Source organism: Pipistrellus hanaki (assembly GCF_964339955.1).
Source record: "Pipistrellus hanaki genome assembly, chromosome: 11".
Lineage (NCBI taxonomy): Eukaryota > Metazoa > Chordata > Mammalia > Chiroptera > Vespertilionidae > Pipistrellus > Pipistrellus hanaki.
The window spans coordinates 16,981,955-16,995,180 of NC_140513.1; the positions used below are offsets into that span (position 1 = coordinate 16,981,955).

A 13,226-nucleotide genomic window follows, 5' to 3' on the forward strand; every position below is an offset into this window, starting at 1 on the left:
ACACAAGCATATGTCAAGCCTCTAATTGCATCATGTCTGCTAACATCCCATGGGCCAAAGGGAGTCACATGGCCACGCCCAAAACTGAGCACCGTGGAGTCTATCCACTTCGAGTGGAAGGCACTTCAGGGTCACGTGGCCATGAGCATGACGCAGGAAGCAGAGGAGAGCTGGGGCCAGTGCAATCTGCATAACCTATCACACGCCTCACTTTTCAGGATGGAAGTCATCTTCAATCCATGTTTTCTCTCCTCACATGTCAGGTTCATAAAATCAAGAACTTCACAATTTCCCCCAGAGCCTAGGACAGGGCATGGCATACAGTTGGTACTCATTGATATTTGTTGAATGGGTGAATGCCCCTTGGCTGCCTCCTCCTCACATTCTCACTTCCCAAGAGATGGCATCTGATTGGGTGGGTTTGCTACCATCAGCTGAGGTGCAGGCTAAGGAGTTTGGACTTTATTCAGTAGGTCGGTGGTGGGAGCCATTGTGAGTTTCAAGCAGAGGAGTAAGTCGTTCAACATCTGCTTTAGCAAGATGAACCTGTTACCAATGTGACACACAAAAAAAAACTGAGGAAGCTGGGGGACCAACTGGCAAGTTATTCGCAAGAGCCCTGGTGAGAGGTAAGGAGGTCCCGAAGCAGAAGGTGGAGTTTGGGAAGGATGGAAGGAACATGTGACCCCGTTAGATGGCCAGAGAGAGGGAAGTCTTGGAGCTTGGAGCCCAGGCATGTGGTCAATGGACAAGGAACAGGCTGTGGCCTGGGCTGCTCTGTTAACCTGGGGACAGTGGCGTTTGACGTGTTTTTGGGACATGCAGCTGCAGGTGCCAGGTAGGCATCAAAGACTCAGAACTGCCCTCAGAAGAGATTTCTGCCTAAGATCTTAGGATCTATTTATTTAGATCACATTTACATACATTACATATATTATATTTACATATAATACGTACCCACTTAGGCAAAGTCTTCTAGACCTGCTGGATTTCCCTCACCTGCTAAAGATCAGGTCAGCAGCTATTGTACAGTAGTTACTTTCCTAAGTCTCTGCCTGGAGGAGAAGGGGGCAAAGGTCACAGCAGGAAATCAGATTCACAGAGAGACATGTGACCACTGCCAGATACCATCACCTTTATTCCCTTAGGAGTTTGAATTCTGCCAAAGACAGCCCCTGGCTTTCATACAAATGTTTATAAACCCCTTCTCTGTGCCGGGCACTGTGCTTAGGGCCAGGGACCCAGGGACCTGGGGACCCAGGGACCCAGTGACCCAGGGATGAATAAGGGAACGCCCCTGCTCCACTTCCCCCAGGTCAGGGAAGGGGGTGGAGACTTATGGACTTACATAACTGCAACCAAGTGATACACGGGAGTAGATAAATAAATGTGCAGTGTCCCTAGCTGGTTTGGCTCAGTGGATAGAGCGCTGGCCTGAGGACTGGAAGGTCCTGGGTTTAATTCTGGTCAAGGGCATAAGCTGGTTTGTGGGCTCGATCCCCAACAGAGGGCATGAGGGAGGCAGCTGATCATTGACGTTTCTATCTCTCTCTCCCTCTCCCTTCCTCTCTGAAATCAATAAAAGTAATTTTTAAAAATAAATAGCTAAAAAATAAAATAAATGTTCAGTGGACATTCAAAACAGGGGCTGGGCAATTCTGTCTGATGAGAGCGTGGAAGATAGTAGCAGACATTAAAATTTCGGGAAAGGTCAGGTGGATGGGCATGGACAGCAATAAAGAACATTCTAGATAGGTGCACAGCTTGGCTAATAAAGGAGGTGAACTGAATTTGTCTTCTGAGAGAGCTGACACTGGGAAGGAGGGGGAGGAGAAGGCGAAGGATGGGGAAGAAGAGACCAAGGTGATGCAGGGCTCAGATCCTGCACAGCTTTGAAGACACAGTAAAGGGATTCGAGATGTGGCTGGGCTTTCCTGTCCTTGAAATATTTACAATGGACTCTCCTGGGTCTGGCTCTCCCTTTGTAAAGAGAGCAAGACAGCTCATAATGATTAGTTAAAAGTAGGTAAAATATTTTAATCCCTTGCATGGCATGGTTGTGATTGAAGGATGATGAATCATGGGCATGGTGTTTTCAGTTTCAGAGTGCTGTCACATACCATGTGAGAGGCAGATGTGACCAACATCTGACTGACAGATGAGGCATGTAGGCTTAGGAGTCCCTACCAAATGCATCTCTCAGTAGTTATAAAAGCCTTTCTTCGAAAAGCCTTCAAGATTTGCATAAGCGTGTCTGACTAAGCGTGTGTTCTCTGTGCTCAGGAATGAGAATCGTGTGTTTGGCTAACAGCGACTTCCAGAGAATTATGTTGGTTGGGCTGGTGGTTTCCAAATGCCCTTCAGTCTGTGAACCAGCTGCACCCTGGAGTTTCTTAATAATAGAAATCGTAAGTCTCCACCCCGAGGGTTTTGCAGAGTCAGTAGGTCAGGAGTGAGGACAAGGGACTAATAAGAGCAAGACTTACAGGTGATCCTGATGCACAGCCTGCTGGGAAATGGATCGATTGGCCTCTCTCGGGCCACGGATAACTTGAGGCCCTGACGGTGGGAATGTGTTCCACAGGTCGCCTGCCTTGGCACCTCTCAGATGACCAATAGCAATGCAGGTTCCTGGGCCCAAACCAGCATTACCAAATGAGAGTCTCCAGAGGTGGGAATCTGGAATCTACATTTTAAACAAGCTCCCAAGATCCACTTGTTCATTCATTTACGAATATCTCTTCAGTACTCGCTGTGTGTTAGACAGCCTTCCAGGCACCGGGGGGGTATAATGGTGACCAAAACCCATGGCATCCCTCTCTTAACAAGACTCCTCCCACTTCCCTAAGGACACTCCACTCTGGTTCAGCTCTTTAAATGCTGGGGTTTGACAACGCCTGTCTTACAATAATGCAGGGTTGAATAAAGAAGGTAGTAGAGGCCAATAGGAAAGATGGAAATCTGAAAGAATCCCAGGACACTCAGCAAGGTCAGGCCAGCCAGGCATAAAAGCAGCTGGGAAATGGGAGGTTGCAAGGCTGAGGCCTCAGCAACAAGAGTTCCTGTTGTGAGGCCCCCATTGTCTATTCCTGGTAACAAACCACTCCCAAGACTTAGTGGCTGAAAGACATTGCATGTGTACATGTGTGTATGTGCCTGTGTTGGTATCTTTTTAAAAATTTCTCATGACTCAATGTGTGGTCTATTGGTCCTTCTACTGGTCTTCTCTGTGTTCAACGGAGACAAACCTGGATCTCTCTCCCTGGAGTCCTTCATCGCCGGCTTCTTAACAGCTCAGTGGTCTCGGGGTTCCAGGAGGGCCAGCCCCCCATGTGCATGTGCCTTGGGGTCTGGACACCAGGAAGTCACTTCTTTGGGGGTCATTAGTGCAACATTTGGTCTCAGTTACTCTGTTGTCTCTTGATCTTGGGATCTCTTTGTGTGTCTTCTCCCTTTTCCCCCTGTGTTCTCCAGTTTAAATTCCCAAATAAAGAAATCCATTAGATCTTGCAAAGCACTTCCATGGCTCATGAGCTTCCCAACTCATGGGCATTCTAGGACTCAGCAGGACTGCCGGGGCTGGCGTAAGGAAGGCAAGGAGACTGTGAGTATGTTAGGCTCCATAGTTAAACCTGGCATGGAGAAGTCATGGAATTGCTGTGGTCGGTGCTGTAGTGACGCTGATATAAAAATACCCTCCTATACAAATACCTGAGAGCAAAGGTGAAGTTCTGTATTTGCTGTTGTTTACATAGATTTTTAAAACTACTTCCTTCTTATGTTGGAAGTGCTACATGTATGTCGTAGGAGCTTTGGAAAATAGGAAGCAGAGGATTAAAATCACTAGTTGTACCCTGGCTGCTGTGGCTCAATTGGTTGCGTGTCATCCCATGCACGAAAAGATGGCTGGTGGTTTCAGGCTCAATCCCCAGTCAGGGGCGTGCAGGAGGCAGCCCTGATGTTTCTCTCTTCCTTTTGCTTCCTCTCTCTCTCTAAAACCAATGAAAACTTAAAAAAAAAAAAATCACTAGTTGCAATAGACTGAATGTTGGCGCCCCCTGCGAAAAAATAATTTATGTTAAAGTCTAATCCCCAGTGTGATAGGAGGTGGGTCCTTTGGGAGGTGATAAGTCATGAGGATCGAGCCCTCATGAATGGGATTCGTGTCCTTAGAGAAGAGACCCAAAGAAAGCTCCCTCCTCCCTTCCAACGTATGAGGACAGTGAGAGGCTGACCATCTAGGAACCTGGAAGACGTCCTCACCTGACACTGAATCTGCCAACACCTTGATCTTGGACTTCCCAGGCTCTAGGACTGTGAGGAATACATGTTTGTTGTTTCTAAGCCACCCAAATGGACGGTATTTTGTGACCGCAGCCAAACAAACTAAGACACCAGTCATCTCATCACCTAGAGAGAACGTCTTTACAGTTTACTGTACTTTCAGGCTTTCTAACGGGGAAATAAATGGGTTTTTCTTTCCAAGTTCTGCTATGACGACAGCTTTATGCCTTACACTTTTGATCTAAACTATATCACTAGCGTTTTCCCACATCATTACCAATTGTGAAATAATTTTAAGTTACCTAATAACCAACGGGACATAGCTATTACATATTTATTCAGCCCCTTATCTCATGTTTAGCAATTATCAACATACTAAAGAACCCATCTCTGTTCATAGGTCTGTCTACATTTGGATTTGTTCCAATAGATTGTGTTCATCTTTTTTTTTTTTTTTTTTTTTTTTTTTTTTTTTTTTTTTTTTTTTACACAGCACAGTTTTTAGGATTACTTCACTGTTTTCTTAACGAAGTAGCTAAAGAAGTATTTTCCCGCCCAATGGGATGGCTATTTTTCTCTGCTCCCGGTGCCAAAGCTGGCTTTGCAGAATGGGTCCATTTCCTCTGGCTTGACAGTCCTCGTCTCTCCCCGTTTCCGTGCTTGTTCATGGGACAGCCAGGCTGGGCAGGCTTTCCAGTGACTTCACCAGAAGCAGAGACAGGGCTGTCCGTGTTCCCACGGTCACCTCTTTATCCCAACCATGGAAAACTGGCTTTTTTTTTTTTTTTTCATAACTGGCACAGACTGTGTCTGGGTCAGGAACTCAACATTAACTACAAAGACTGACCTCAACCCAGGGAACTTGAGAAGAAACCAGATAACACTGTTGGGAAATTGTTCCCTCCTATAAATTGGCACTTGAAATATGTACAAGTGTTATGTACATTTTGTAACGCCACTGAACCAAATGTAATGGAAAATAATACACTGGCCTTAGTCAGTCAAGGGACATGGCCTGACTTGGACATGTCAATAAGCCAATCCAATTACAGCTACATTTCTCACTCATCACACTCCTGGTAAGTACCCGATTCTATCTAGGCTCCCAGCATAAGAGGCAACGAGGTGAGAGCGTTCATGGGTGAGGCAGTGGTCTTGCTCAATTGCATATAATGTATTAAGGGGGAACCTGATGGGATCTAAATGCAGAAGGAGGGGCCCCTGAGCCCGCCAAAGTCAAAGAATGATGGTTACTCAGACTGCACAAGATTAAAAGAGATCTGACGGCTGCCCTCGATGCATTTATCCTGTAGTGTGAGGATAACATACTATCAAGGTGCTGACAAAAATTAGGCCAGCTTCCCACGGTTGAGACTGTATGATTCAAGATTGCAATGCAAGCGAAACCATGAGACACCAAGAAGGTTTTAAATCCCCCTCTGTCCCTTGGAAATCTCTAGGATGGATTTTCCTCGCCCTGTTATTCCCTGTCCTCCTACCTAAAAATGGACTTCCAGGGCCCCGGAGCTGGTTGGGAATTAGCTCCCTCAGCAATGCAGATAACAAAGAGGTGTGTCCTTGGCCGGTAGACCTTCTATCAGCACAGCTGGGTAACTCCCAGGTGTGGAGGGCAGGGGTGATGGCCTAATTCCTTTCATTGTTTCACATAGAAATTGAAAGTGCATAGTGATATCTAGTCATAGAATTAATTATACTGTATTTAGGACACCACTAATTACATGTCTACATCTATCTGTATCTCTTTTTCTGTCTACCTATTGGTGGATTAATTATCAAGCTTGAAAGCAAAATTCCAGAAGAAATTCCAGAGAGGCCTTAGGTACAACACAACTCTCCTTGCTCACTGCAGAAAGGCAAGTCATTTTCCAGACCAGGCTCAGAGTCCTCTGCACACCTTGCTCAGAAATAATAGTCACAGGCCACATGGTATCAGGAAGCACTTTGACCCCATCCAGGGATTTTCCAAGAGCCTTCCAAAAGGGACATGCACATTAAAAAAGAAATGCAAGTCAAAATGAAGTGAGAAGCAGAGAAGAACAAACCAAGTACGCTGGCGTGCCAGGATTAGAGAGTTTATAACAAGTTGGGATAATCCAGGAAGCGGTAGCTTGTGAGATGCACCTTAAAGGATGGGTGCAATTCCAACAGGCAGCGATGGTGGAATGAGTTGTTTCCGGAGGTTGATGTGGGTGGCTTCGTTTTCCAGGAGAAGCAGCAAAGAGGTTTGTGCTGGTGCTTAGGCCGGGATGACCAAGGCTGGACCAGCAGTAGCATCAAAGACCAAATTGAGAGAAGCCCAAAAGGGGGAAGAAATGGGAAGAGAGTAATATTTTTTGATACAGACGCTGGAGAACTTCCCCCTGGAAGGGGGACATTTGGGGGGAAAAAGAGCTGAATCTATGTAGGCCTTGGTGGCAGCTGCATCAAGTCATCTGCTCGGGCACTTGGACAGAAACACCATGTGACCCTCATCAACTGGTCCCCTATATGTGAAGCTGATATGCCTTAGCGACTCTGCTGTCCCTGGCTGGACACAGATTCCTGTAGCTTCACTCGTGACTCTTGTTTACAGAGGCATCGGGGGACACTGTGCTTGCACGGTGATGCGGCGCCGATGTGAACCACGGAAAAAATGAGAAGGACCTCCCAGCAGGACGCCAGGGCGCAGTTGAGGAAATCCTGTGGTGTGTCATCCATGCAACACTAGAAGGTCACCCGAGCACCAGGCAGGCTGAACAGTGTCTCCCTCTCTCGAAATGTCACCAGAGCTGAAACACAGTTGTCTCCTGGCTCCAGGTCAGGTTTCCAGCATCTCAGGGGTGGAATGGGCAGCCAGGGAAGAACAGGTTTCAGATGCTCATCCTTTCATGGATGTGACTTCCAGGAGAGGCCCAGGTAGACACAGCTCTCATCTTACCGCTCTGGCCATGGTGTTGCCAGCTGTGTCTGGAAAGCATCGTTCTTGACCCTGAGGTCACTGAAACCATTTTTTCCCTTCTTTTTATCCTCATCCAAAGCTCTTTTATCTATTCCATCCCTCAGCCACACGCATTTCCGATGGGAGTAGGAGTTCTTGACCCATGGCTGTTTCTTTTGGACAAGTTATATGTTATTGTGCATTGGTCATAGTGACAGTCTTGGCTTCTCATGTTATTGTGGCTTTATACTTGGACAGCAAAATTCAGAGGGAGCCAAAATGTAAAACAAAATAATTTTTACAAAATATTATGCATACATCATTATTTTTTTTTCTAGAGAGTAATTCCTTTTAAATAGGTTATACAGCCGAAACCGGTTTGGCTCAGTGGATAGAGGGTCAGCCTGCAGACTGAAGGGTCCCGGGTTTGATTCCTGTCAAGGGCATGCACCTTGGTTGCAGGCACATCCCCAGTGGGGGGTGTGAAGGGGGCAGCTGATCGATGTTTCGCTCACATCGATGTTTCTATCCCTCTCTCTTCCTCTCTGTAAAAAAAATCAATAAAATATATTAAAAATAAAAAATAAATAGGTTATACATCACATAGTAGATGTATAACCCTCCCCTGCCCCCACTTATCTATTTCCTCTTCAGGAGGTAATGACCTTCCCAGTTTCAGTTTTGTGTGTACTCTACACACATCAGGGTGTTTATTTTAAGGTCTACCCCTCTTAGCAAACATCACCACCGCTATGACTACCACCATTACCACCTCCTCTCCAGCCACGTGGTTAGCTCACTTTTCCCCCACGAGAGTCAGACATCTGAGAGCAGATAGCCTCATGGCTGTCTTTTAAGGGTCCCTGTTTGTCTGGAGGAGATGCCCTCTCTCCATCTTCTCTTCTCCTCTCCTTTTCCCCTTTATATGAGCACTTTCTTTAGGGAGCAGATGCTTTGGCACTTAATCCCATCCAGCCAAGCATCAGGGACACCTACAAGACCATGATTATCTCTTGGTAAAATGTCCCCTCCCCTTAGTTGATTTCTTAGACTATGCTCTTGGTGTACATACATTGGGGATTCTAGCACAGAACTTATAAAACTCAGTGCACATAAGATTCTTAGAGCACCTTATAAACTCTAGGTTCCTGGGTCCTGCAATCAGAGATTCAGAAGGTCGGCACTGAGACCAGGAGGCCATTTCTCACGGGGACTATTTCCCCCAAGGTGATCTTCCTATATGTTTCTTAAGACCTGCTGCCCTCAGTACTGTTCCTGACTCTTCTCCCGGGAATCTTCTATTCAGGATCACTCCGGGTTTTCTTTATCACTGCTGATTTCTCAAAGGCGTGACCTCTGTATCACTATTCTGCATTGCCTGTTGTTTTTCTCTTTCTCTTTCTGTTGTCGGTCATATGAACCTTGAGGGTGTGGTCGGGAGGCTTGGCAAACCCATTTTCCCTGGTTTTGTAAAATGACACCATCCCTTTCAGGGAAGGCCATTGCTTAATACGGTCCACCACGGTATAGCATGCCAACTTTCTTCTTTCACATCTGTCATCGTTTCTCCCCACTTCTAAAGCCACAGCCACCTAGGGATGGGAACATCTTCAATGCTTTGAATTTCCAGAGCAGGGTCTCAAAGTCTCCAGACTCACATTTCTGGTTTTCAGCGTATCTATGTGGCAGTCCGTGGATCCATCACTATCCCTTGGTCCTCTGTCAGATCTGCAGCATGTGTGCTAGAAAAGGGTTTTTGAAACTCAGGTCTGTGTATCCTTTGAGGCTTCACTCCTCAAGTGTTCCTGAAGATCTGAGAGCCCTCTGAGATCATCGCTGAATGGTACCTGTCCATTTCTATGGTAATGTGAAAATACACTCATAATCTGGATTGTTTGGCCGACTCCCTTATAATGGAGGGCTGCTACCTGATTTCGGTTCCCTCATTGAAATCTCTGCTTACTGTCAAGCTGGCATCAAGTGACCAGCCAGAGGGACAGCATTTAACTTTCAGTGTGTTGTCAAGTACATTTGGCAGGCATGACACTGGCTTGGCTTTCCAGCTCAGACTGGAAGGTTGAGTTCTTCCTGGGGCTTACTGAGGAGAGGGTAGGGGACTTGGGTTCTGGCCCCTGCTTCCTCTTCGGCTTCACCTCCTGCAGTTTCCCTCCTGGCTCCACCAGCTCCCTTAAGGGCCTTTGAACTGGCTATTCCCTCTGCCCAGATTCTGGCCCCAGATATCTGTGTGAATAACTCCCTCATGTCCTTCAGGTCTTTGCTGAAGTGTTTGCTTAAGTCATTAAATTCCTCAGTACTTTTTAAAATTGCCACTCCTCACCCTACCTCCATCATTCTCCCTATCACCCTTTACCCTCGTGTCTTAGCATACAAGATGACTCATTTATTCATAATGTTTGCTGGCCATTGTCTGGCCTGCCCTGCTAGAATGCATATGTCCACAAGAGCAGAGATGGTTGTTTCTTTTGTTCATGGATGTCACCCAAGCACTTAGGGCACCGCCTGACACACAGTAAGTGCTTAATAAATGCCTGATGAATGAGCACCTCATGGCTGCTTTTGTGCTCATGCTAAAGTTGTTCCCCAGCTTTACAGACACAACTCTTTGGCAGTGATCATTTGCAATGGAAAGATATATTTTAATGGAGAAAAACTTTAGGCTTAAAAATGTGTATTCCTCTAAGTGAAATACACTGAGTGGCCAGATTATTATGATCTCTGAACACATAATAATCTGGCCACTCAGTATATATATATATATTAGAGGCTCGGTGCATGAATTCGTGCATGGGTAGGGTCTGGCCAACCTGGCCAGGGGGAGGGGACATGGGCGGTTGGCCAGCCTGCCTGCTGATCAAACTCCTGGTTGAGGGAACAATTTGCATATTAGCCTTTTATTATATAGGCTATAATAGGCTATATACTGAGTGGCCAGATTATTATGCATTCAGAGATCATAATAATCTGGCCACTCAGTGTATATCCATGAAGTCCTGGATTCCCGGGAACACAAGCTGAGGAGATGAGGAGTCCTGAGCTGGACTAACACTTGTTTTTCTAAGCTTGATCTCCACCATGTACTTCTTCCTCTCCCTCCCTCCTGGGCCAAGGACAGACATCCTGTCCCATGTGCTGCCGCTGGACAGGGAAGGCAAGCTTCACTCTCTCTGAGAAGAACTCTCACATTTTTTGTAAAATTCCAAGAGTAGCTATTTTACCTCTCTCTACATCATTTTCGGCAGTTTGCCAACTTTTAAGTTTGTTTTGGTTTTCCTGATAATAAAAGAAACACACCTAAAAGAAGATTTAGGAAATTATAAAGACATACAAAGAAATACATGCCCAAAGACTTGAAATTCTCCTGATTTGTAAAAGATACCCCCTGTATTCTCTTTTCTCTGCCTGAGAAGGTGGTACTCGGCCACCATTCATATTTCGGTGCAGTTCTTTCCAGTCTGTTTCCCTATGTGTCTGTACTAAGTTAACATGTAGGAAGTTGCCAATGCTCAAACACTGTGGACCTACAAAATGGCAATTTTATATGGTTTAACCTAGTAATTCATACGGTTGAAGCCATACTGTGCAAGTAATTTTTCCTCACATTCTTTCCACTTGTCATTGGCACCGCTTACCCACGTAGTTAGGGATGCGTGGGCCCTTTTTGTGAGCTTGCATTAACGGCACAAATAATTGATGAGCATTAGCATCTCAGCTGGGAGCCCTGCCCTGTAAATCACTCAAACGGTCCACCCCAGTGACCAGACTTCCTGCGTCTCGACATGAATGACAAGCCTCAGTGATTCTTCCAGGAAACTCTTCCTGTAAATGCCCCCAGCCGATGGCGTGTGTGCGGCACTCTGGCACCAGATTTCTGCCCAAATGGCAGCTTCTGGGAACGCCGCTAATAACTGTGTCCAGTTGCCCGCCTGTGGTTCCTCGTCACTCGTTATGAATCTGGTCCATTACCAGTGATGAATATTGGGTTTGTGGAATTTCTGTGAAAAGGCCCTCTTTGGCTTTATGCATTTGTTGTTATTGTTTAGCGATTTCTGGACCAGGTACAGTCTACTAGCACTATTTTAAAAAGAGCTTTTTTTGTGTGTGTGTTTGTTTTTGTTTTTAAAGCTTACCAGCAGTAGGAAGGCTGCTCTTTAGGGCCCCGGCTTTCTCTCGGCAAACATCATCAGAACCATCAGCTCCGTTATTTTTCATCAGAGCAAAGTCCGGAGGTTTCTGTGGGCCATGTGATTCCATTATGTTATGATTCTGCCTCCAAAGGGATTGCCAGGAACAGTCATCTATGTGGGTCCGCTCTGGGCCAGGCTCATTATCCGAGACTTGGTATTCCCCACTGGTCCTCTCTTTGCTCCAGATTTAGCTGAGTTCAACCACGTAGACTGGGAAGATTAAGTGCCTATCTCATAACTCCATTTGCATAAGGTCTGGGAGCTGAGGATAATAAGGTCAACTGTGATTGCCGGTAATAACATCGAGTCACTCCAGGGGCAAGGATCTGAAAGGATGGACTTTATCACTATGGCCCCAAGAATAAAGCAGTGACAGGAGACCAGGATGTTTAGAGGTAATCTGTGGCCTGCAAACACATCAAAGGGTAGAGGAAATAAGGCAAAACAACACCCAGAATGGAATAATAGAATAATATGTGGTTTCTTTTATGATCAATATATGGTAAGTTACTACACAGAGGGATAGTATTATGAAACCTAACACCCTGGCTTTGAGGTCAGACCAACTTGGTGTTCAGATCCTAGCCCTATTTCTTACCAGCTGTGAACAGGTCCTAGATGTTTCTCTTCTGTAAAACTGACCTAAAGACACCCACTCTGCCCTAGCCGTCTTGGCTCAGTAGATAGAGCGTCAGCCTGCAGACTGAAGGATCCCAGGTTCGATTCCAGCCAAGGGCACATGCCTGGGTTGCAGGCTTGATCCCCAGTAGGGGGCGTGCAGGAGGCAGCCAATCAATGATTCTCTTTCATCATTGATGTTTCTCTCTCTCTCCTCCCTTTCTCTCTGAAATCAATAAAGAAATATATTTAAAAAACAAAAACAAAAAGACACTCACTCTGTAGAGTGACTATAAGGACTAAAGACAACACAGGAGTATTGATCACACTTGTGCTCAATATTAGTGGTTATTATTGTTAGCATTTGATGTACACAAAACTTTAAGTATTTCTCATTTCATCTTTTAAATCTTTATTCTTGCAAGCACAACATTGTGACATTAATAGATAAACTTAAAAACCAGACTATTGCATATTCCCATATTTCTCCCAAGCCTTGGCGAATGTGTAGACATCTTTACACAGTGCCTTTGTGTTTTCAGCCTTTTTTTCCACTTAACATTGTACTGTAAGTAATCCCCTGTTGCAACACGACCTAATTTAGTATAAAATAGCTATTATTTCAACAAGTATGCCATAACCTAATTAACCATTCCTCTGTTTTTAGACATTTTTAATTTACTGTTTAAAGTATTACAAATAGTAGTACATATGCCTCCTTTTCCCCGCCCCCCCCCCCCACTCATTTATTTGTTTCCAATTTGAGGGAAATTCTTTCCCTTTGTTCCCGTTTCTGTTGGCGATTGCACATGCATGATTTTACAAATATTTTGGTTTTTTCCTTAGGTCAGTGGTCGGCAAACAGCAGCTAGCGAGCCACATGCGACTCTTTGGCCCCTTGAGTGTGGCTCTTCCACAAAATACCAGATACCCTAATTAAGTTAATAACAATGTACCTACCTATATAGTTTAAGTTTTTAAAAAATTGGCTCTCAAAAAAAATTTTCAATCGTACTGTTGATATTTGGCTCTGTTGACTAATGAGTTTGCTGACCACTGCCTTAGGTGTACAGAAATTTTTTAGCTCAAATTTGAGAACATTGTTTAAACTGATGGCTGTGGACAGTGGGGAAAGAAAAGGTAGTTTCAGCCTAATTTCTTGTGGAAAGCAAATTAAGACG

At 45.3% G+C, this 13,226-nt stretch overlaps 1 protein-coding gene across 2 annotated transcripts in view; it reads left to right on the forward strand.

Annotated features, from left to right (window-relative positions):
- Positions 1 to 13,226, forward strand: part of PTPN3 (protein tyrosine phosphatase non-receptor type 3) — a 131,972-nt gene that overhangs the window by 15,950 nt on the left and 102,796 nt on the right. The window lies entirely within an intron of this gene.